Raw genomic sequence first — 26,175 nt, 5'->3', positions numbered from 1 at the left:
CACATAATCAAATTTTCTAGTTCCAACATCCATGAGAGAGTTCTAAAAGCTGCAAGAGAAAAGCAACAAGTTATGTACAAGGAAATCACAAAAGGATTAAATGTTGATTTCTCATTAGAAACCATGGAGGCAAGATGACAGCAGTATGAAATACTTAGAAAGTGCTGGAAAATAATGGCCAAACACAAAATTTTATGTCTAGCAATTTTTTTTTCAAAAATGTGGAAGAAATTAAGACACACTCAGATAAAGTATAAGTGTGGAAGTACATTTCAACTCCACTTGCCTTACAGAGCAGTGCTAGTGGAGGTTCTTCAGACTGAAAGGGAAGGACACTAGACAGTGGGTCACAGCAACATAAAGAAATAAAAATATCCATTAAAGTAATCACGGGGTAATTATAAATGCCAGTACTATTATATTGGATTTTCAGTTATGTAATTCCACTTCTTGCTTCATATAGGTTATAAAATTTAAATGCATAAAATGTAAGGATAAATTGATGATATTGGGCAGGCAATGCACAAAAATATAATTTGTAGTAAGTACAAAAAAATTGTGGGATAGAAGGGTGGAGGAACAGTGTATGTATATGCTATGGAAGATAATTTGGCATCAAATGAAACATGATTATTATTTATTTAGAATATTAAATATTAAACCCAGGATGACCAAGAAGAACATATATGAAAAATGTATTCGGAAAGAAATGAGAAGGAACTCACAATGATATAATACAAAGGCATTAACGTAAGGATTTAAAGTCAAAAATGTATAAGACATATAAAAACAAAATAGTAAAATGGCAAAAGAAGGCACTGCATTATCCGTAGTTACTCAAGTGTAAGTGGATTAAACTCCCTTGTCAAAAGACAAAGATTAGCAGAATGGATAAAAATGTAAAACCAAGCTATATGCTGTTTCCAAGATACTCACTTTAAATTCAAAGACATAAGTAGGTTGATATTGAAAGGATGGAATAATATATACCCTGTATGTAATAGCAAAAAGAGGACTGGGGTAGTTATACTAATATAATATAAAATTGACATTAAATCAAAAACTTTATGAGGGGCAAAGAGCACCATTATATACTGATAAAGGGTTCAATTCAACAAGAAGACATAACAATTATCAGTATACAGACATTCTTTGAAGATACTGTGGGTTGGTTCCAGACCATTGCAATAAAGCATCACATGAATTTTTTGGTTTCCCAGTTCATATAAATGTTACATTTACACTATAATCTATTAAGTGTGTAATCGCATTATGTCTACAGAAACAATAAACATACCATAAGTAAAATGTGATCAAGACATGATGTGAGCACATGCTTTTGGAAAAACGGTGCTGATAGATTTGATTGATGCAGAAATGCCACAAAACTCCTATTTGTAACACACACACAAATTCCTATTTGTAAAAAAAAAAAAGCACCATATCTGTGAAGTACAATAAAGCAAAGCACACTAAAACATGGTATGCCTGTATATGCACCTACCAGCAGAGTACCAAAAAATATGAAGCAAATATTGACAGAATTGAAAGAAGACATAGATGGTTGCACATCAATAGCAGACTTCAATACATCACTTTCAATAATGGATAGAGCATCTAGAGAGAAGATCAGTAATGATATAAAAGATTTGAACAAAACTCTAACCAGCTATGCCTAACAGACATATATAGAACACTTCACCCAACAGCAGTATAATAACACATTCTTCTCAAGTGCACGTGGATCAGTTACTAAGACGGAGAGAAGTTACAACACAAGTCTCAATAAATTCAGAAGTATTGTAATAGTACCATTTGGCTTCTCCAACCAAAAAGGAATGAAGCTAAAAATCAATAACAGATAGGGAAAAGGAAAATTCTCAAATATGTGTAAATTAAACAACATGCTGTTAACCAATGCATCCAAGGAGACATATCAAGAGAAAGTAGGAAATATATTAAGGAGAATGAAAATGAAAACAGAACATACCAAAACTTACAGGATGCAGCAAAGGTAGTGCTGAGAGGGAAATTTTTAGCTCTAAGTGCTCACATCTAAAGAGAAGAAATATACCTTACTTTAAAAGCAGATACCTTACTTTAAAAACTAGAGGATCTAAAAAAAGTAGATTTCAACCAAAACCAAAACAAGAAGAAAGAAGGAAATAAAAAAGATTAGAACAGAGATAAATGAAATATGACGTAAAAGAAAAAAATGCAGAGAATCAACAAAACCAAAAGATCAATAAAATTGACAAATATTTAGCTAATCTGACAAAGAAAAAAAAAGAGAGGACACAAATATCTAAAGCCAAAAATGAAAAGGGGACATTACTGCTCACCCGCAGAAATAAAAAGACCATAAGAAGATACTATGAACAACTATACTTCAACAAATTAGATAACCTAGATGAAAGGGACAAATTCCTAAAAACACAAAAAATACCTACACTGACTCAAGAAGAAATAGAAGCTTTAAACAAATGAATAACTTGTAAAGAGATTTACTCAGTCATCAAAAACCTCCCAACAAAGAAAAGTCCAGCACCAGATGGTTTCACAGGAGTATTTTACCAAATATCCCAAGAAGAGGTGACACCAATCCTGCTCAAACTCTTCAAAAAATTGAAGAGGGATTACTCCCTCAATCATTTGGAGGCCAACATTAACCTCATACCAAAGCCAGATAAAATCCCTAAAGGAAAGAAAATTATATACCAATGTATTTTATGAACATAAATATAAAAATCCTTAACAAAATACTAGCAAACTGCATCCAATAGCACATTAAAAGATCCATGATCAAGTGAGATTTGTCCCAGGTATGCAAGAGTGGTTCAACATAAGATAGTCAACTAAGGCAATATGCTAGTTTAACAGAATTTAGGGAATAAAAACCCATGATCATCTCAAGGGTTGTAGAAAAGACATTTAAAGATATCCAGCACCCCTTCTTGATATAAACACTTAGAAATCCAGGAATAGAATGAAACTTTTTCAATGTAACTTTATCATAAAGGGGATATATGAAAAATCACAGCTACCATCACACTTAATGGTGAAAGACTGAAAGCTTTCTTTCTAAAATTAGGAACAAGTCAAGGATATCCACTGACACTACTGCTATTCAATATTGTACTGGAAGTTCTAGCCAGACTGTTCTAGTTTGCTAAAGCTGCCAGAATGCGAAACACCAGAAATGGATTGGCTTTTATAAAAGGGGTTTATTTGGTTACACAGTTAGAGTCTTAAGGTCATAAAGTGTCCAAGTAAAGCATCAACAATCGGGTACCTTCACTGGAAGATGGCCAATGGCATCTGGAAAACCTCTGTTAGCTGGGAAGTCACATGGCCAGTGTCTGCTCCAAGTTGTGGTTTCAAAATGTCTTTCTCCCAGGACGTTCCTCTCTACACTTCAGCTCCTCAAAAATGTCACTCTTAGTTGCTCTTGGGGAGTTTGTCCTCTCTCAGCTTCTCCGGAGCAAGAGTATGCTTTCAATGGCCATCTTCAAACTGTCTCTCATCTGCAGCTCCTGTGCTTTCTTCAAAGTGTCCCACTTGGCTGTAGCAGCTTGCTCCTTCTGCCTGATCTTATATAGTGCTCCAGTAATTTAATTCAGATCCACCCTGAATGGGTGGGCCAACACCTCCATGAAAATTATCCAATCAGGGTCATCACCTACAGCTGGGTGGGTCACATCTCCAGGGAAACACTCAAAGGATTCCAATCTAATCAGCACTAAAATATCTGCCCCACAAGATTGCATCAAAGAATATGGCTTTTTCTGGGGGACATAATACATTCAAACTGGCACACAGACCAATTAGACAAGAACAAAGTAAGAAGTAAAACTTTCCCTATTTGCAGATTACATGATCCTATGTACAGAAAATCTTGAAAAATCCACAATAAAGCTACTAGAGCTAATATATGAATTCAGCAAAGTTGTGTAGCACAAGTTCAACATCTAAAATCAGTAGTGTTTCTATGCAAAATTAATGAACAATCTGAAGAAAAAAATCAAGAAAAAATTCCATTCACAATATTAACTAATGTAATAAAATATGTAGAAATAAATCAAACCAAGGATGTAAAGGACTTGTACATGGAAAACTATAAAACAGTGCTAAAAGGAATCAAAAAGATCTAAATAATTGGCAAGGCATTCCATCTTCACAGATTGGAAAACTAAATATTAAGATGTCAATTCTACCCAAAGTGATTTACAGATTCAACATAATTCCAATCCATATTCCAATAGATTTCTTTGCAGAAATAGAAAAACAATTTCAAAAGTATTTGACAGGGTAAGTGGCCCTGAATAGCCAAAGCCAACTTGAAAAAGAAAACAAAGTTGGAGGACTCAGACTTTCCTATCTTAAAACTTATTACAATGTCACAGTAATGAAAACAGCATTCTGCTTGCACAAGAACAGACATGTAGACCAATGGAATTGAATTTAGAACTCAGAAATCAGCCTCTATCTTATGGACACCTCATTTGTGACTGGGGTGCAAAGTCCACTCATTAGGAGAGAACAGTCTCTTCAACCAATGGTGCTAGGAAAACTGGGTGTCCATATGCAAAAGAATGAAGGTGGACCCCTAGGATACACCAAACACAAAAATCAAACTCTAAATGGATCAAAGACCTAAATATAAGGCCAGAACTATAAAACTCCTGGAAGAAAAGACAGGGAAGCATTTTCAGGAACATATGATAGGCAATACTTTCTTAGACCTTTTACACCCAGAGCACAAGGAACAAAAGAAAAAAAAAATAGATAAATGGTACTTCGTCAAAATTGAAAACTTTTGTGCATATCATAGGACTTTATCATGAATGTAAGAAGACATCCTAACCTACTCAATGGGAGAAAATGTTCAGAAATCACATATCCAATAAGGGTATAATATCCAGGATATATACGGAAATCCTACAACTCAGTAATAAAAAGACAAACAGCCCTATTAAGAAATGGTGAAAGGAAAGGGGAATGTGGATGTGGGAGAAATATTTACTTTTCATTGAATACATGTTCTATGGTAAAGATATTTTGAACACTTTTATGTACTATGTTTTTCCATTTCAATACCAAGAACATATCCAGGGCCCAGATCATGATTTCTATTACTGTTTCCAAAATAAGGAACCTGGGTCCCTTAGAGAAATGGCTGATTCTAGGGCTGGGGCAGGGAATATACAAGATAAGCATGGACCTCTTCCTAGTAGCAAATGTAAGGGAGTGCTCAAAAAAATTACAGAGGCCCAGCAAATATACACAGGAGTCAACTGTAAGTGTTCCCAAAAGCCCAGGCTGAAGCAATTTCAGCAATAAAATAAATAATGCACTATTGGATTATAACCCAAAGTAAAAAAGTAATTATCCATGTGTCCAAACTGATATAAATAAATTACTGACTGAATAAATAAATGGAGAGAATAGGAAGATCTCCCATGTAGAAGAATTCCAAATAATCTATATAGATATTCCACCCTCAAAGAAGTGGAACATAAACCCCACTTTTTATGTGGCTGCACAAAATGATTATCCTTCAAAGAGTACAATATGGAAAGGAGGAAAAAATAGTAACTTTACAGCAGAGAAAACTGACAGATATTATGTCAAAGCCAGTGATTGATATCATAAACAGTGATAAGTGATGCTGCTAGCATGTACCCTTGATATTATGTGATGGTAATGACACTTACCTCTTTGATCTTCTTCCCAAAGACCCATATCCCTTGTCTAGCATTGAGGAAAAATTTCAGGTAAACCCTAAATGAAGGATATTTTATAAAATACCCTATCAGTACTAATTAAAACTACAAAGGTCATCAAAAATAAGTAATTTCTGAGAAACTATCACAGGCTAGAAGAACCTAAGGAGACAGGCTGACTAAATGTAATGTGGATGTGATCCTGAAACAAACAAAAAAGGACTTTAGCTAAACTTAGGAAATTCATATTAACTATGGAGTTTATAAACTACTTTGTCATTTTTACATTTATTGAAGTATATTCTATATTTTCTCATAAAAGTTTCAATAAAAGAATTAACATGTTTTGAGGATAAATATTTTCAATAATAAACTAAGCAAAATTTACATACAAATATGGTTTCTTTCTCTGTTTAAATATGTTTCTAATAAAATCTGCAAGAAGATATGTAAAAGAAAGAGGGCTGATTATTATTGAGAGAAGTTTTGAAGTTGCTAAAAATGGATTTACTTGTTTTGTCCTCAAGGCTTGATTAAAATATGTCATTTTATCCTTTAGCAGAACATATTTTATTTAATTTATAATACTTTTTTTAGCTATTATGACTTACACAACTGACATTTGATACTGATTTTCTTGTGTAAAAGCCATATTGTAGAATAAATACTCCTCATTTTTGCAATACAAACACTTCACAGCTGAGAGATTTCAAAAGAAATCAAGCAATTAAAAGTTTCAAACATAGCAAAATATAAACAGTGCAGAAATTTGGAACATACATTTATTTTACTATGAATATTTCTAAAATGTTCTTTATATTTTCTCAAATACATTAAAATCCCTTGCTATTAAAATTCAGATATTTATTTGTTGCTGTTTTTCTGGAAATACATAAATTGATTTGGAATACAATGACAAAGAATATGAAAGATAGGCCTAATGATAAATATGTAAAATACTTTATATTTTTCTGTGGAATAATTAAAAGCTGTCACACACACATACCAATATACACATAGATACACAATTTTGGAGACTTATTATGCCTTAATCTGTTTTATATACCCTAATGCTGACTGCAAGTTAATGTGTGTTTAATGAGTCCACATTGTACCTTGAATTCTCTTATGGAAAGAAGATGAATCAGTTACCTCAAACTGCATATAACATAAAACCCAAATAATAGCATTGGTGGTGGTTATTTTCACAAATTAAAAATCAAAATGTTGGCAAACCAGGGCTGACGTAGCAGCCCAACAAAGTCAGAAATACCTCAGGGCACTTTGTGTATATCCAATTCACCATCCTTAGAGTTGGTTTTCATTGTCATGCTTAAAGATGTTTTCTCCTTCTCCTGACATATGATAACATTCTAGGCAGGAACATAATGAAGAAGGAAAAGACTCAAGAGGCATGCCAGACAAGTAGGCTCTTCTTTTAAAAGGCCCTCACAGAACCACCTCCCCCTTCTGATGACTATCATTTAAGTCACTGTTCAAATCTATGTCACAAAGCCACTTCCAACCCTAAGGGTTGCAACCTGAGTATTTTTACTGAGCACACAAAGAAAATCATCATTCTCCCAGGAAGGAAAAGGGGAAGAATAGATATTTGGTAGGTAACTACAGTATCTGCTACAGTAAATATCTCTCATGAGACAAGTATAGTTCAGAGTTTGATTGCTCTCAATATCCAAACTAATTTTGTTTAAATTGCTCTCCAGTTTGGTTGTATACTAATAATTTCTGAGGCTATGTTCCAGAAATTGGGCTAAGCACTTTATACACATTAACTCACTTACTCTTTCTCAAATGAAAACTTATGCTTTATGTATGCTTAGTCTTACCTTACAGTAAAGAAAGCAGAGACAAAGAGGTCAAATAAGATCCCCAAGTCAGAGAATTAGTAGGGAGATAATCCAAAATTTATACCTAAATCTATCTGAGATGTAAGCTCATACTAGCTACTAATATATTACAATAGCCAAACCCTAAAGAAACAAACAAATCTGAAATTTAGAATACAAGCATTCCTCAACTTTCTTAAGTTTGACTTTTAAACACCCTACAATTTTGTACACTATAACTTGATATGCTAAATTGAAATTTTCCAAAATTAGCAGATGGACTTCATTTAAACTGTCACGTGATTACATGTCCTGCCAGCTAAGAGGTTGGTTGTGAATCTCTTAAAAAGGCAATTTAAATTTAAATTTAAATTTAAATTTAAATCTAAAATATTCAAAAGCATTTTAAAACATTTTTAATTTCTATTGCCCTTGTTTTCTTACAAAAATTGTGGGAAAATGAAAGCATTAATACTTTTGATGGCCAGTGTATATCTAGTAAATGTAATGTAGAACAGATAATGATGAAAATCATGAAGCATGGAAAAAATAAAAAAACACCCATGTTAGAAACAACCATACCTCAATGTATTTGTGTATTGCATAACTGTGCATTTTAGACAGCTCTTATTTTGTCTCCCCATCACCTCCTCTGTTTTCTGAGAACTACGTTTTCCCTCTAGCTGTATCCGACTAGTTCTAATAGCCAAAATATCAGTGTAACTTTATTTTAGAGGGCATAATTTATTGGCCTAGACCTGGCCATTTATTTCAGGTTGTGCCAATCAAAGCCCTTCAGCTTTGATGGAATTTGGAATAAAAGGTGAACATTTGATGTGGCTGCTTTCTTTAAATGAGAACAGGAGGATATAAATCTGGGAGTGATTTTTTTACTTGTTTGTTTAGTTATTTTTGGTTTGTTTATTTGCTTTTCACCATGCTTTTTGTGGAATACTAGCTCAGTCTCTAGTGAGAGATAAGAAGATACACAAAGAATATTGAGAAATAGAAAAATAATGACCCTCTTGTCTCTCATTTTAGTTTTATCTCAGCACTAGCACTTTTCCACTCTTTAGTGTCTAGGGTATTTCTTATCCTGAGAAATTCCCCTTTTGCTCAAATTATTTTTACAGACTATCTCTTGAAATAAAAATTTACAAACTAGTATGCTTTGTACTCAATTTTAAGAAGAAGGTGAACATAATTGATAACATGTGTACTATGCTTGGAAGACATTTTAAAAATTCTGTAAAAAATGAAATGTTTGGGGAAATTTTAATGTTTTTATCCCTCACCCCATTTAAAGGAGAGTTTGAGTCTGTTATATTCAAATATTTATTTCCAGGAATGCATTATGTACTAAGTAAGGAACTGACTTGACTGCTTATAACCATTTAAAAAGATGATAGAAAATGGGGCCACCAGCTTTAGTTGACAACTGAAAATCAATTCAATATGAATATTTTTATGCTATATTGTAATTGTCATTTCAAATATATTAATATATAGTCAGTCATTTGACTTATAGGCTACTAAACTTACAGCATTATAAAATTTTTGAATATTGTAATTATAACTATAAAGATCAAGGCTTCTTTACTTCTCCATTAAAATATTGTAGGAGTTATATTCTTGATCAAATAGCATAGTTAAATGTCTACATATATCTTAATCTATACCTCAATGGCTAAAAGTTTTCTAAATTTTATCTGAGTTTATTAAACCAGGAAATTTGTAAGATATTTAATGAATATTAATTTATTTCTAAGATTGACATTCCACATAAATAATAGAGAAATTGAAGGGAAGCTATGACCAGGATGCATTTTCTGGAGAGTTGAAGCGTGGATGTCAGAAGCAAAGGAGAAAAATCATCTGTCCTGGGTAAAGAGGGCTAAAGCTCAGAATCAATGGAATAAAAAAGCATTATATGTGCATATCAGAAACCTGATTTAGTAGGGGTCATTGAGAACAATCCATTTTAAGACAATAAATGACCAGCATATAGCCAACAAATAGACCCAGTGGGAATTTTTTTGAGACTTTGAATGTCACTATTTTCAATCAACATTTGTCCTTCAGTTTCCATGTCTGGGGTAACATGTTTGTGTCAGCAACTATGTTAGAGATGGGAGATTTGACATGGTCTAGGAAGGGAAGATAATGCACCCAAATAAGTATAATAAAGAGCTAATAATTTAATATGCTTAAAAGAGATACAGAAGAGATAGCAGTTAGCAGAAAGTATTGGAGTTAAGGCAACCAGGAAACATTTTAGAGTTTAAGTTGGACCTTGAAGGAATGCTTTATATAGCTGGTGTTGAGAGAAAAATGTTATTTGAAAGATGGAATTATGAAAATTAGTCTGGGCAATATATATAGTGTTTTCTTCCTCAACCTTATCTCTCATCATCCCCTTTCTTATACTTTAGGCTCCATAACTTACTCATGATGTTTTTCTTTTAAGGTGAGATAAGTTTTCTCTTGGCTCCAAATCTTTATATATATCTTCCTTCTTTCATAAGATTTGTAACAATTAATAAATCAGCAGGACTCACTGAAAAAATAAAACAGAAGTTATAACATTAAGTAGCACTTCATTGATGAAAGTCTTTTTTTGACCTGCAATGTAAAAAAAATTGAACCAAACAATGTTTAGTCAACACATATTCTCACCTTAATATATAAAACACTTAAATCTGTTAAGAGCAATATAATGCCAAAATTGAAACCTAAACTGACATCAAAATCTCTTTGTAATAAATTCGTCAAAAGCATGCTTTGAATTATTTTATTCTGTTTTCTATATAATATCATCAATTAAGAATTTACCTTCTGTAATTTGAATTATAACATATTTTAATATATGTTCAAAAATAAGCTATTCTTGCATTTAATTTGTGTTTTCATATTACTTAGGAACTCAAGTGCAATGTAAACTTCCAAGAAGCAAATATTAATACATCAATCTGAATATACACTGGGTATCTGGAGAGAGGCACTGAGGAAGGTTATTCCCAAGTTCTTTGAAACTCATGCTACTTGTACTTGTTCTTATCTTTGAGCCAGTGTCCTGGCAAAACTGATTTTGTCTGTAATGAGAAAGTTCATGCCTTGAGAATCAATACCACCAACCATCTTCTCTTTTCCAGTTGGCTTAAACTTTGTAGATTAATGAACTCCTAAAAGGTTAAGTTGGTTAAGTTGTTTAAAATCAAATTTCCAATTTCCATAATGAGACTCTTTAGAAGCCAATTGATTTTAGAAAATGATATTTGGATTTGAGAAAACATAGAACAACTTCTAAATTTCCACAGATATCCATGTTTGCCTGTCATATGTTTACACAAAATCTTATGCAAATTTGACATGAAATCAAAGAATTTATCTGACTTTACCTTTATGAATAAGTGACTGATGAGACAGGAAAAAACTATGAACCTATTAAGAACTTTTTCTTACAAGGACCACAGGAAATTTCCTCAAAATACCATGTTTTTTCTCAAAGTGAAGCTAAAATAAGTATGATATTAAATTTCAAAATAAAGTAAAATTGTTTCATTGTTATTTTCTCAGCCTTTATGACATCTTTATGTCTTTTAATTATAAGATATTGTAAGATAAGGATTAGTGAAATATTTTAGATGGTGATACTAGGTTTTTGTATCATCACTTTAAAAAATTGTCATCCAGTGAAAGTAGAATGCAGAACTAATCAAAGGAAAGATTGTGATACCACAAGAACTGAAATCAAACCAACTGCTAGAGTATCTTACCTGTTTCTGAACAAGCACTATTGGAAGAGTGTGAGGATTATGTCAGTGGCTGACAAGACAGTAGAGAAATCAGACAATTTTTCTTTCAAGTTTTCAAAACTTGCAGAGAGCTGAGTACAGAAGCGGAAAAAAAAAGGCACAAATGAAATAACTTGGTGGATATGGATACAACTTATAGAAATGGTAAAGATAAACCAATCACGCATGCACTGCCATGGTGACCATAGAAGTCACTCCCTGGATCTGGGCAAGATGGCATAAGCCTTAGCTCTCATTATCACTGTTGCCCCGAGTTTACTTGTCAAAGAGATATTCTGCAAAGCCAGAAACCAGGGCTCCCATCTTGCACAAGTTGGTTACATAGTCACCCAATTCTTTGATGGACTTCACCTGTTCACTTTGGTTATGTGACTCAATGAAGTTACACAGGTGGGGGTCATTTTTGTCAGTGGCCAGTTTGTGCAGTTCCAGTAGTAACTGATTCACCCTTTCCCCCAAGTGTAATGCACACTCCATTGGATTCAGCCCTCTCTCCCTGTCATCTCTGTTTTTTTTTTTTTTTTGTTTTTTGTTTTTTTATATCTGAAGGAAGATTCCGCCAGCTTGTTGCTTCTGTAGCTTCATAAGCGTGCCAGATTGGATATATTATGTCCTCCAAAATGCCATGTTCTTTGATGCAATCTTCTGAGGGCAGATGTATTAGTGTTGATTAGGTAGGAATCATTGATTAAGTGTTTCCATGGAGATGTGACTCAGTCAGCTGGGCAAGACATTTTGATTGGAAAATTTCCATGGAGGTGTTACCCCACTCATTCAGGGTGGGTCTTAATTGAATCACAGGAATCCTATAAAAGAGTTCACAGACAGACTTAAGCTTTGTGATATTGTGATGGGATGAATATATTTTGTATATGGAAAGATCAAGTCATTTTGGGGTCTAGGAGGTAAAATGTGCCAGTTTGGATGTACTAAATCCCCCAAAACACCATGTTCTTCAATGCAGTTTTGTGGGGGCAGATATATTTAGTCTTGATTAGGTTGGAACCTATTGATTGAGTGTTTCCATGGAGATGTGACTCAGTCAACTGTGGGCAAGATCTTTGATTGGATAATTTCCATGGAAGTATTACCCCACCCATTCAGGGTGTACCTTAATTAAATAACTAAAGCCATATAAAAGAGCTGACAAACAGAAGGAACTCAGAGCTGCAGCTAAGAGAGGACAAAATACCCCAAGAGCAACATTTTGGAGAACACATTTTGAAACACAACCTGGGAGCAAGTGGAGGGTAGCCATGTGCTTTCTGAGTTAACAGAGGTTTTCCAGATGTCAATGGCCATCCTTCAGTGAAGGTACCCTGCTGTTGGTGCCTTACCTGGGACTCTTTATGACCTTAAGACTGTAACTTTGTAGCCAAATATACCCCATTTCTGAAAGCCGATACATTTCTGGTATTTTGCAAAATGGCAGCATCAGCAAACTAGAGCAGTAAGTTTCTCAGAATGTTCCCTTTCCTCATGAGATTGGTGAAAAAAATGTTTGGCAAAGTTCTTCAAAGCCACATCATCACAATCAAAGTAGAAAGATATTGACAGGTAGACGTAAGATGTGTAGAGTTCCAGGTTGATATGGCAGTGGATGGTGGCCTCTGAATCCTGGTTGCAGTTCTGGTGCATCTGCAACATTCTTACTTAGTTATTGATTCTTTAACCTGTACATATACATGATGTCCAAAATCATATTCTGAGTACAGGTTTAACTGCTAGTAGCATGACTATACTATTTTCTAAAATAAGGAAAAATGACAATGTGGACTTCTCAATTAAATAAATTTTGACACGCAGTAATTTCTCAACAGAAACCAACTGTTATGTGCATGCATATTTCATATTATGTTTTAGCTAATATTTGCTATCAAATAAAAGTGATCAAAAAATGAAATATGCAGTATTTTCTTTCATTAATAAAAATAAAGTGATATGCAAAATTTTGCATTTACTGTCTTCAACTAGAATACAATAGACAAATAAAAACAAAATATTTGTTTATGAAAGAAGCTAAGAACATCACTATAAATTGGGGCTGACAGTCTTTTGAAAGAGGAAAAAAAAAAAAACTATTCAGTAAGAAATTGTTCTAGCACATCTAGAGATTTAGCTCCAGCACTTGTTTATTTAGAGGAAGGTAAAAAACATTTGCAAGTACTTGGATTCCCTGCATCTATTATAATCATAAAATTTGCCACATGCATACTTATATTTGTCTACTGAGAAGCCTTTTTAAACAAACAAATGCATTGGTGTTTATATCATCTTTTAAGTAAACCAGCCTCTCTGCTGATCTCACATATTATATTAAAGCAGGTGTTATTAATGTTATTTCTTACTATAGGCATCATAAAATCATGTTTTAATAGTTTTTGCTATCCTATAGAATGGCTGCTCCATTTTTTTTCCTTTATTAGAAAAGTTATGTGTTTACAGAACAATCATTCATAAAATACAGGATTCTCATGTATCACCCTATTATTAAAACCTTACAATGGTGTGGTATATTTGTTACAATTGGTAGCACATTTATATAATTTTACTATTAACTATAGTCCATGGTTTAATTCAGGGTCCACTGTTTCTGTGGTGCAGGTCCATAGATTTTTAAAATTGTTTTATTATCATATATACAATCCAACATTTCCCCCTTTTAATCACATTCAGATATGTATTTTAGTGCTGTTAATTATGTTCAAAATGTTGTGCTTCCACTACCACCATCCATTATCAAAACATTTCTATTATTCCAAATAGAAACTGCATACATTTTAAGCCTTAACTTCCCATTTCCTATGCCCACTGCATTCCCTGCTAACCTATATTCTAGATTCTGACTCTACGGGTTTGCTTATTCTAATTATTTCAAATCTGTGAGATCATACAGTATTCATCACTTAGTGTATGGCTTATTTCACTCAACTTCATGTTTTCAAGATTCATTCCTTTTTAAGGTTGAAAAATATTACGTTTTGTGTATATACCACAATTTAAACATGTTTTAAATAAGCATATCAGGTAAAATCATCCAAAATATCTTTTACATGATTCACAGATGACACAAAATCACTGAGAAAAAAAATAAAAGAACTTGGAACACTAATGCTGAAATTGTAGGGTGAATTTCATTCATTCACAACAACTTTGACATAAAATCACCAATAAAAACATGAGTTTATGAATGTTACATAAACTTTTTACACTCATTAGAGGAAAAAAATTATCCTGAATGACTTTGTCATTTATCTTAATAATATGAGCTTTCTGTTACTTATTTAGCTCAATAACACTTTTTCTTAAAATGTTATTAAAGTGCAAATTCATAAAGTATAGAACATTAAGTATATAGCTTGATGAATTTGTATAAACACATGCCCTTGTATCATCACCACTCAGGTTAAGCTCTGGAACATTATCAGCACCGTAGAAGCCACCAAGTCAATACATCCTGAAAAGTAACCACTATTTTAACTTTTATCACCATAGATTCAATTTTGTGTATTTTTTGGATTTCAAATAAGTGTAAATATATAGTATATGCTCTTTTATGTCTGTATTTTTTAGTTCTATATCCTTAATTTTTTAGTTAACAATGTCTCTGGTATTAATCCATGTTATAGCTTGAGACAGTTTATACTTTCTATCACCTATAATATTCCATGTATGAACATAAAATAATATATTTTTCCATTGTCCTTTTGGGAATTTGACTTATTTCAAATTTTTACTTTTATGAATAAAAGTTCCATGCACTTTCCTATGTATATCTTCTGGTGGACAACTTTTTTTTTTTTTTCTGTAGAGTATATATATATATAGTAATGAAATTGCCAGATTAAATATGGCTGAGTATTGGTATGTGCATATGTTCAACCTATTATTATCTGACTTCCACATTTTAAGTAGTATCTTTTGACTCTCTAGATTGCGTACATAACAGTCAATGAGCTTATTCTTGTTTAACCTTTCTTTCCTTCTTTCCTCCTATTTTTTAGGTCCATTATTCCTATTTTTCAGAAAAGATAACATTTACACATTATCTCCATTACATCATTATTTCCAACTTTGTTTTAGTCATAGATCTGCAATTAAATATATTAAAGGTTCTCCATCAGTCCTTTTGCTGAAGTTTCCCCAGTCATATCATGATTCATAAAATTCACCTTCCAGTAGATATCTCAGGAAGAAAATATGTTTGAACATAATTTGTAATTTTTGCATAGAAGTGAAGATTTGTTCTTTACCTTAAAAGTCTATAGTGTTTCCAGTATAATAACATTACTAGGATATACCTTACAGTTAACAATTGAGAGGCAGTTTTCTCAGGTTTATGGTGGACCCTTTTAGAGTGTATTTAAATCTTTTTTTTTTCCTGAAGTCCAGATATGTTACTTGGATCATGTAATAATTAGGAATGATTCACCCTTCTGTTTATCTTCTTCAGAGTTTCCAATTATACATGTGCCGGGTCTTTGCTTATCTTTAATTTCAACTACTTTCCTTTTGACCCACTTAAACTCCTCCAATACCCCACTTCCATTATCTTAGTGTTTTGGTGCATATTTTGAACATCGCTCATCTATTTTTGCTTGAATTTATTCTTCCTTGAGAATACTGTAATTTAGTCTTCATTTCTCACATAGTTTTTCATTTGCTTTATTTCTCTTCCTAAATTCAATCATGTTTTACTTTAATTTTTCCTGCTTTTTTTGTCCATTTATATTCTTAGTTTTTGATGTTTTGATGCATAGCAGGTTTTTCCCTTAATATTTCCAAATTCTTGTTCAAGTATATTAAATTGAGTTTGAATTTTTTTTCCAGAATTTTCTTCTGCTTTGTTGTTTGAGAAGACTTTACATGAGCTAAAATATTTCCATTCTTATTTTCTTTTTCCTTCTTAATAGTTGTTTTCCCAATTTTAGACTTCCTTTTGTTGTTTCTTCTGTGGCATGGGTTAGAAGTTAAACACATCCTACAAGATTATTACTTGAAGACTACCTTCTTTAATCGGTATAGTAAAGTGCAATTTTTTAACATTAAACTTTTTTTTTCTTTTGTTAGTGCTGATGGGAGGATTTGGTGTGTCTTTCAACTTTGTTGTTTTCATTTGTCCCAATAAATCCCTTAACCTGACCTCTCTTTCTTTCTTTCCATTCACTTCTGCTGCCCTCTTTCTATTTACTTCCTTGTCTCTCGGAAATAATTGCTGTCCAAAATTTGCATCTCATTTTTATATTTTTTTAAATGCTTTATGTGTACCTCTTGCTGAGATTTGTCAAATCTCAGACTTATTTTCAGCCATTTATCATGTAGCATGATAATTTCCCTTTCGAGGTTGATTTTGTCAATGTTCTGCCACCCTTAGTCCTCTGCTCCCCTTTTCTCTTGTGCGTGCAGTCTCTGCAGATTCCACACATTCTCAACTCAAGATTTTGATTTGAACAAACTACTGGAATATTTTGATTTCTCTACTTACCTGTAATCTCTTTCTCCTAATATGCTGAAGATATGGCTTATACTTAATTTGGTTTCCTTGTTGACCAATATGTTTTTATGTAGGATGTACAAAGATACTCAGATTGAGGTTCAACATAGCATGCCCTTGAAGTCAAAGACATAATATTTTTTTTTTTTGGAGCAAAATTCTTGCTCATTATAAGAAATTGATAAAATAGAAAAGCTGAGAAAAGTAAAACCAATTATACTACTACCTCAGTGAATATTTGACACTTATGCTTTGAATATTTTATGGAAAAATTTACAAACGCTATATATATATATGCTATTAATAACTAGTATCATCTTATACAACTTTATGCATTTTTTCTCATAATAACATATTTTGGCTCTATTCCTATATTTTTGTATTGTTTTCTCATCATGGTTTCAATAATATTTTATCAAATGTGTCCTGGAAACTACATATTATAAATTGCTGCATGTCAGTATATTTATGAACACTATCCAAAAGTTCATATTAAGCTTATTATAAAATAAAGACAGAATAACTCATTGTGTAAAGAGATTTTTTCATGTCCAGAAAGTAATTAATATTGCCTTTAGTCATGGTCAAATTAGTCCTATTTATTATTAATAAGAGATAGTTACTTATCTTGTTGTTTGTCACTGTTATAATTAATTGTGGGAGTGACTTTATTTGCAAGAGATTTTTAAAAATACCTTTCAAAATATAGGTATAAAATATAAATCTGCAACTGTCAGCATTGCTAAAAAATTTTAAGAGTACATAAACCCTGCTGAGTTGTTGGGTTCATTACACCATCTGTTCAATTTATTTCTCAAACAATCTGTTTTAATACATTACTAAATATGTCCACAAAGCTCATATCCCACAGGCATTAAAGACATGGAATATTTGTTAGCATAAAGACAATTTTGGTGCAACTCTACTAATTTCAACCAGAATATGAAAATTTCTCAGGCCTAGAAAAAATTGTTTTCTTATTAGTATCTTTAATTAGGTAGCCAATAATGTTTACTTATTAATCAGATTCCTTTCACTGAAGAATCACTCTAGCCTCATGCCTATGGATGAGTCTTCTGTTTCCTTCATTAAGCAATATGATCCAAGTCACATCTCTTCTTTTCAAATTTCATATGAAAGGAGTTTTTAAGAGGAGTTCTGACACTGGTACACTGAAACATGGAATATAAAATGGAATCATGTTCCTATTCCCACTTGGATCTGTGTCTATCAGAAAATCTTATGCAGTTATATCTTGATTGGCTAAGGTAGGTTCTCAACAATTCAGCACATAATGAATATGTACAAAGGAATATAAGACACAAATTCAAAGCACTGAGTTACTTTAGGAAGCTTTTTGTTAATTTCCCATGGCTTCTGTAGAAAATTACTACAAATTTAAATTGTGCTTTTAAACAACAGAAATTTATTCTCCCACAGTCTGGAGACCAGAATTGTGAAATCAAGTTACCCATAGGGCTGTTCTTCACCTAAAGGCTCTAGAAGAGAATTCATCTTTGCTTCATCCAAGTTCTGGTGGCTCCAGAGGTTCCTTGGCTTGTGGCTACATAGCCCCAATTTCTGCCTCAGTCTTAATATGGCCTTCTCCTCTCATAAGTACATGTGTCATTGGATTTAGGCTCCACCCGGATAATCCAGGGTGATCTCATCTGAGATCCTTAACTTAACTGCACCTGAAAAGACCCTTTTTTCCAAAGAAGGTCACATTCACTGGTACTGGATTAAAGACATGGACATGTCTTTTAGGGAGCACGTTCACCTACTACAGTCTTTATCAGTGTCATGTGGGCACTAAACTATTACATACATAAGTACTTATTGAAGAAAATATTTGTATTTTAATCAATTTTATGTCCTTGTCCCTTAACATAATGCCTAGCATATAATAGGTACTCAATATTTTAGTTTTCAATTTTAAAATTAACAAATTAATGTAGCTTTGTTTCCTGCGCTAAGCCTCATTATAAGTCAGATCAAGTGTTAAAAGACTAGTATTTTAGTCTGAGATATTTCCTTCATTGTTTTAATTAATGTATAATATATGAACTTCTATTTTAGCTCAAAGAACTCTCATAAATTTGCACTAGCCCATCTATACACTTATTTGTATTTGTGTCATATACTTCACCTTCCTCATTGCTGCTGTGGATAAGTTGTTTCCGTTCTACCTGAGGCCAACTCCTGCACTAGTGCACTGGATCCCAGCCCCTACTGACAGCAGGAGGACATTTTAGGAATTCTCATACCTGTGCACTGTATAGTCAGAATGCACTGTTGCTTTTAATACTTTCAATCAGATATAAACATGCTATTGTTTATCATATCTTTAAAAAACAATGAAAAATAACAAGGACAATTCTCTACCTCTCTCAAGTCCCTCCTTCCTCTTTATTTATCTACCCCACTATTTACAGATAATTCCAATCATTTGTCTTTCCTCATCCTCTTCTATTTTTCATTCCAAGTCTTTCTTGAACTCACAACAGTCAAACATTCCCTGTACTCCACAGCAAAATTTCCCTTATCATGGTCACCAAAAAAGCCCCTATTATTTAATCAATCATCAGTTCTCACTTCTCATCATATTTGACCTACCAGAAGAATTTGGCAGAGCTGATCACTCTCTTTTCAAAACACTTTACTTCTAGAAAACTTTTGGTTTTCCTTCAGTCTTGCACTGTTCCCTTTAGGAGCCTTTTATTGTTTCCCTTTTTTACACCTATTTTCTGCTATTCAAGCAATATTTGCTTCAATACTGATCCAGTCCAGTCTCAATGCTCTAAGTGACATATCTAAACTGTTGGCTCTCAAATTATATCCCTATCCCACTTCTGAATTCTCTACTTATGTATCTAAGTACTTACTGGATATTACCCCCTCATATATCTAATTTTTAACTTATCCAAAATTGAAATCACAATCTTCCATTCAAATATGCTCCTTCCATTTCCATATTCCTCTTCATGGAAAATGTCAATTCATTCCTAGTTAATGCGATCAAAAATTGTGGAACATTCCTTTCTTCCATATTCTGCAACCAATTCAGTAGCAATTTCTATTTTAAAATATATCAAGAACTTAAACACTTATCTCTACTTCACCAATGTTTTAATCTATCCAGGGGTTTTAAGAATGAGTGTTTTGGCTATAAACTTGGTTTGCCTTTTGAAGTAAGTCTGAGTTTTATTAGGGATTTGTCACTCAAAGTATTTCCCAATTTTATCTTTGACTGCTTGGGGTTAAAAATACATTGACTCTTCTAAATCTGCAAAACCATTACTTTGTGGAATGTCTTTAATGCCTTTCATTATCTTTTTGAAAATAGGCCAACTTTTTTCAGATATTAATACTTTCTTGTAATATTTTGCCAAATGCAGCAACCAGTACATCTTCCAAGCATTTTGTTTTCCAATTCCTTCCCCTGGGATTACAAGTTCAATAAGTTCATGATATTCCTTATTAGTTATAACAAGCAGTAGGTTTATCAAATGTTGTACTGTAGCCTAATACAAATCACCATCCTTCCAACCTCTGAAAATAATTTCCTAAACTATAGTTTAAAGATTCCAAGACCTTTAAAATATAACGAAAGTGGTACATTTTAGATTTTTTTTCTTGTATCAGCACCTCATTTCTAGGACCCAATTCTTTATTATTCCAATTGGGTTAGATTATGCTATAATAACAACAGAAAATTATCCAATGCCTTAAATCAATATAGTCTATTTCTCACTTATGCTACATATCCAATTTAGGAAGGCTTGGACTCAGTCATGCATCATCCTTTTCCCAGGACTTAGACTGACAGAGGACCATTTTAAAAATTAATAGCTTTTAACAATAGTTTGAGCAGATAGTATAAAGAGTTCCTATACAGCCTTCCCCACACCCAGGTCCAAACCCAGTTTCCCCTATTATTAATTCTTGTCATTAGTTTTGTACACTTGCTACTATTAATGAACCAATACTGATATATTTTTATTAACTAAAGTACATAGTTTACATTGAATTTCACTCTTTGTGTTGTTCAGCTCTAGTGGTTTTGACAACTGCATGTCATGCATACACTATTACAGCATCATACTGAACAGTTTTGCTGGACTAAAAATGCTCTATGCTCCATCTATTCATCTTCCTCTTCCTCCAAACCCCTGGTAAACACTGATCTTTTTACTCTGTCACTCTATCTTGCCTTTTCCAGAAGGTGATGTGGTAGGAATCATAAATTATGTTGCCTTTTCAAACTTGTTTCTCTCACTTAGTAATATGCATTTGTAATGCTCCATGTCTTTCTGTGTCTTGAAAGCTCATTTATTTTTATCTCAGAATAAGAGTTCATTTTATGCATGCACCACAGTTTATCCACTTGCCTACTGAAGGAAAACATGGTTGTTGGTGATTAAGAATAAAGCTGCTATGAGCATTCATGTGCAGTTTTTTTGTGTGTGGAAATGAGTTTCAAACTCAATTGAGTAGATACCTAGAAGCACGGTTTTTGGAATCAATGGGAAGATTATGTTTCAGTTTGTAATAAACTGCAAACTGTCTCAAAGTGATGGTACCATTTTGCATTTGTACTGGCAATAAATGAGAGTATCTGTTATTCCTTATACTCTCTAGTACTTGGTAACATTATTTCATTGTGGCCTTTCTAACAAGTGTGCAGTATATCTCATCATTTCTTTAATTTGCAATTTCCTAGTGACATATGAAGTTGAGAATTCTTTATGCTTATTTTCCATCTTTATATCTTCTTTGGTAAAGTGTCTGTTCATATCTTTTACCCATTTTTAGCTGGGTTGTTTTGTTTGTTACTGTTCAGTTTTAAGAGTTCTGTTGTATATTTTAAATAAACATCTTTTATCAGATATGTTTTGCAAATATTTTCTCCTAGTCTGTGGCTTCTCTTCTCTTCTCCCACTAGTCTCTTTTGGAGAGCAGAAATTTTAAATTTCAATAAAGTCCAGCATCATTTTTTTTTTTCTTTCATGGATCATGCTTTTGTTGTTTCTAAAAACTTATCACCAAATCTGAGGTCACCTAGAATTTCTCCTATCCACTAGAAGTGGTACAGCCATTTTTATATTTTAAAGGTCTATGATCCATCTTAAGTTAATTTTTGTGAAATATCTAAGATCTGTTTCTAGATTTTTTTTTTGTTTTTTTTGTTTTTTGCTCATGGATATCCAATTTTGCCAGTACCATTTATTTGTTCAGAAGACCAGCCTGTCTTCATTGAATTGTCTTTGCTTGTTTGTCAGGGGTCAGTAAACTATAATTGTTATATTTGTGTGGGCCTATTTATGGGCTCTCTGTTCTGTCCCATTGATTATTTATCTATTCTTTAACCAACTCTGTCTAATTATTGTAGATGTATAATAAATTTTGAAGTAGGGTAATGTCAGACTAACAACTATGTTCTTCTTTTTCAGTAGTAGGTTGGTCATTCTGAGTATTCGCCCTTAAATATAAACTTTAGAATCAGTTTGTTAATATCCACAAACTAACGTGTTGGTATTTTGATTGGGATTGCATTTAATATACACATGGATTTGGGAAGAACTGACATTTTGACAATAGTAAGCATTCCTATCCATGAACATGGAATATCTCTCCATTTGTTTCAGTCTTCTTTTCTTTCTTTCATCAGAGTTTTGTAGTTTTTCTTATAAGTACCTTGTAAATATTTTGTTGGGTTTACATGTAAATATTTTATTGTTGGTGTTAGTGAAAATAGTATCATACTTTTAATTTCAAATACCATCTGTTCATTGTGTGTAATATGAAAATTAATTGAATCTTGTAAATTAACCTTGTATCCTATAACCTAGTTGCCATATCTTATTAGTTTCAGAATAGTTGGTGTATGCATGGATGTGTTCTTTCTAAATAGAAACATGTCATCTACAAAAAAGACAGTTTTATTTCTTCCTTTCCAATTTGAAAACTTTTCTTTTCTTTCCTTGGTTTATTGCATTAGATAGGACTTTCAGTGGATTGGAGTCTGGAGAAGGGGACATCCTTTCCTTGTTTCTGATCTTCAGGGGGTGGGGAGGATTTAGTTTCTCACTATTAAGTATGATGTTATTTATAAACTTTCTGGAGATGTCATTTATCAATTTGAGGGTGTTCTCTCTATTCCTGTTCATGAATGGGTGTTGGATTTTATCAGATACTTTTTGTGTATCTTTTGACATGATCATGTGATTTTTCTTCTTTAGCCTGTTGATGTGATGGACTATATTAACTGATTTTTTGAATGTTGAATTAGTTTTACATACCTGGAAAAATTCCGTTTGGTCATGGTACATAATTATTTTCATGCATTGTTCTAGTTTGCTAATGCTGCTGGAATGCAAAACACCAGAAATGGATAGGCTTTTGTAAAAGGGGGTTTGTTTGGTTACACAGTTACAGTCTTAAGGCCATAAAGTGTCCAAGGTAACACATCAGCAATCGGGTACCTTCACTGGAGGATGGCCAATGGTGTTCGAAAAACCTCTGTTAGCTGGGAAGGCACATGGCTGGTGTCTGCTCCAAAGTACTGGTTTCAAAATGGCTTTCTCCCAGGACGTTCCTCTCTGAGCTTCTCTGGAACAAAAGTCTGCTTTCAACGGCCATCTTCAAACTGTCTCTTATCCACAGCTCTTCTCTTAGCAACTGGGTATTCTTCAGAGTGTCCCTCTTGCCTTTTGCTCCTCTTCAAAATGTCACTCACAGCTGCAGCTGCACTGAGTTCCTTCTGTTTGTCAGCTCATTTATATGGCTCCACTGATCAAGGCCCACCCTGAATGGGTGGGGCCACACCTCCATGGAAATATCTCATCAGAGTTATCACCTACAGTTGGGTGGGGGGCATTTCCCTGGAAATCTAATCAGCACCAAAATGTCTGCCTCACAAGACATTGTGGGGACATAATACATTCAAACTGGCACATGCATCATTTGGTTATATTTGTTAATATTTCATTGAAGGTATTTTATTTGTATTCAGAAGCCTGTAGCTTTCACACCTATAATGTCTTTATCTGGTTTTGGTATTAAGGTAATCCTGGCCTCAAAGAATGAGGTGGGAATTATTCCCCTTGCTTCTAGTTTCTAGAATAGATTGTAGAGAATTGGTATCATTTCTTCTTAAATATTTACATTTCACAAATGAAATCATCCAGATCTGGTGCTTTCTTCTCTGGAAGGTTAATTATTAACTCAATTTATTAAATAGGTATAGGTCTACTCACATTATCTTTCTCCTTGTATGAATTTTGGTAAATTGTGTCTTCTAAGGTCTTGGCCCTTTTCATCTAAGTTATCAAATTTGTGGGCATAGAGCTGTTCATGATATTATTATTCTTTTAATATCCATGGGATCAGTAGTGATCACCCCTTTTCCATTTCTGATGTTGGTAATTTTAGTCTTTCTTTTTCCGTTTAGCTTGGCTAGAGATTTATCAATTTACTGATCTTTTCAATGAGCCATCTTTTGATTTATTTGAGTCATCTCTATTCTGTTTGCAATTTCATTGATTTCTGCTCAATTTGTATTCTTTCTTTTTTCTGTCATGATCTAGAAGAATATTTTCTCTCCATCTACCAAATACCTTATAATAGATTTCTTTTTTGCCATCCTTTGCCTTTTTCTCCTGAAATTAAAAAGCAGGAATATACTGTGATTTATCTGGAATTACCTATGTGTCAGGATATGCCATCCTGAAGAGGATGAGAGGGAGCTAAAACTCATTCAGCTCAGCTGTTGCTTCTTTTCAATCTACCCTTAGGGGTGAAAGTTGGTAATGGTGCCCCCTAGACCTGGCTCAGCTTTTTCCATGTCCTGCCTGGGGCTCTTATGGATAACTGGGTGTTTAGATCTAGTGTCTTGAGTTTTCTATAGGGTAGGCCCATGGGTGGATGACACCAGGAACAGGGAGCATTTGCACCTCCATTTTGGGTATGCTCATGAGAAGGTGTAACAGCATCTATAGCACCCAAAGACTCAGACTCCTGATGTCCTGGCAACACTGGAATATATTTGTATTTCTTGCCTTCATAGAACTAATACAGCAGTGGGCAAGTTCAAGGATTTGGTTTAGTCTAGGATTTCTCAGCCTTGGCATTTTTTGATGTTTTAAGACAGACAACATTTTTGTACTTGGACCTGTCCTGTGAATTGTAGGACATTAGCAACATCTCTGCTATCTACCAACTAGAAGCCAGAAGCAACACAACCCCTCCTTGTCATAACAATCAAAGATGTCTCCAGACATTTCCAAATGTCCTGTAGGAGGAAAGTCAACCCAAGCTGAATACCATGGTTTAGTCTTATAACTTTAGAACCAATAAATATAATGCCTTCCTCTTTCCAGAGTGACTGTCATCTGCAGCCCTAGAGGAACCTGATTGTAAGGGAATTAAAAATATACCCTGACAATATTATTCCAATTTCATATATATTCTTTCCAAGGCTAAAATATCAGATATAGAAATACTAAACAAGACTGATATTATAAAATATTTCTGGTAAATGAATAGAAACTATTAAATAATGGAAAACCAATACATTAGCAATATATAAAACAGAGGAATTGTGGGTATGAATTACAAGTAAGAAATAAAGTTATATTTTTCTAATTTTTTTATACTTCATGTATTTTTTCAAGTCCCAATAATTATTTGCTTTAAAGCACTATAATTATATCAAATACTTTTGCAAATCTCAAGAGGAATGACACATTTTTCCCTTGAGTAGACAAATGTTCATCTCAGTTTCCAGTGTATGATTTCCTACAGTGGTCTATATTTTTTCCCTGCATCTTAATGGAATCTTAAAGCACAGTTTAAAGTTTTTCATACACTGTGAATTTGAGTAATTGAGCTTGCTTCAAACACTGAATTTCATTTTGTGAGAATATTTACAAAGAGCACAAAAATAACAAAAAGGATTTAAAGATACAAAGTTATCAGATCTGAGTCTACATCAGAAGTTTTCATCTTTATTGTTAAAGTATTGTGCAAATGCCTTAAACTGGGTTTAGATTAATGAGAAAAGTATTCTCTATCTCTTAAGAATAAAACTAATTCATTTCAAATGATAGCAGATTCATTTATATAAGAAAAATTATGTCTATTAACTTAGAAGAAATAAAATTTCAAGTAAGGGTACACTTTGAATCCAGACTAGTAGTGAAACAAAGCAAAGGACTTTATCTAATAAGATGGATGAAGACACACCATGATCATTTCATATTGCAGTGACAATTTCAGTATATTACCTTATCAAC

Source organism: Choloepus didactylus, chromosome 3 (genome assembly GCF_015220235.1).
Source record: "Choloepus didactylus isolate mChoDid1 chromosome 3, mChoDid1.pri, whole genome shotgun sequence".
Taxonomy (NCBI): domain Eukaryota; kingdom Metazoa; phylum Chordata; class Mammalia; order Pilosa; family Megalonychidae; genus Choloepus; species Choloepus didactylus.
This window is presented reverse-complemented; position numbering follows the sequence as displayed.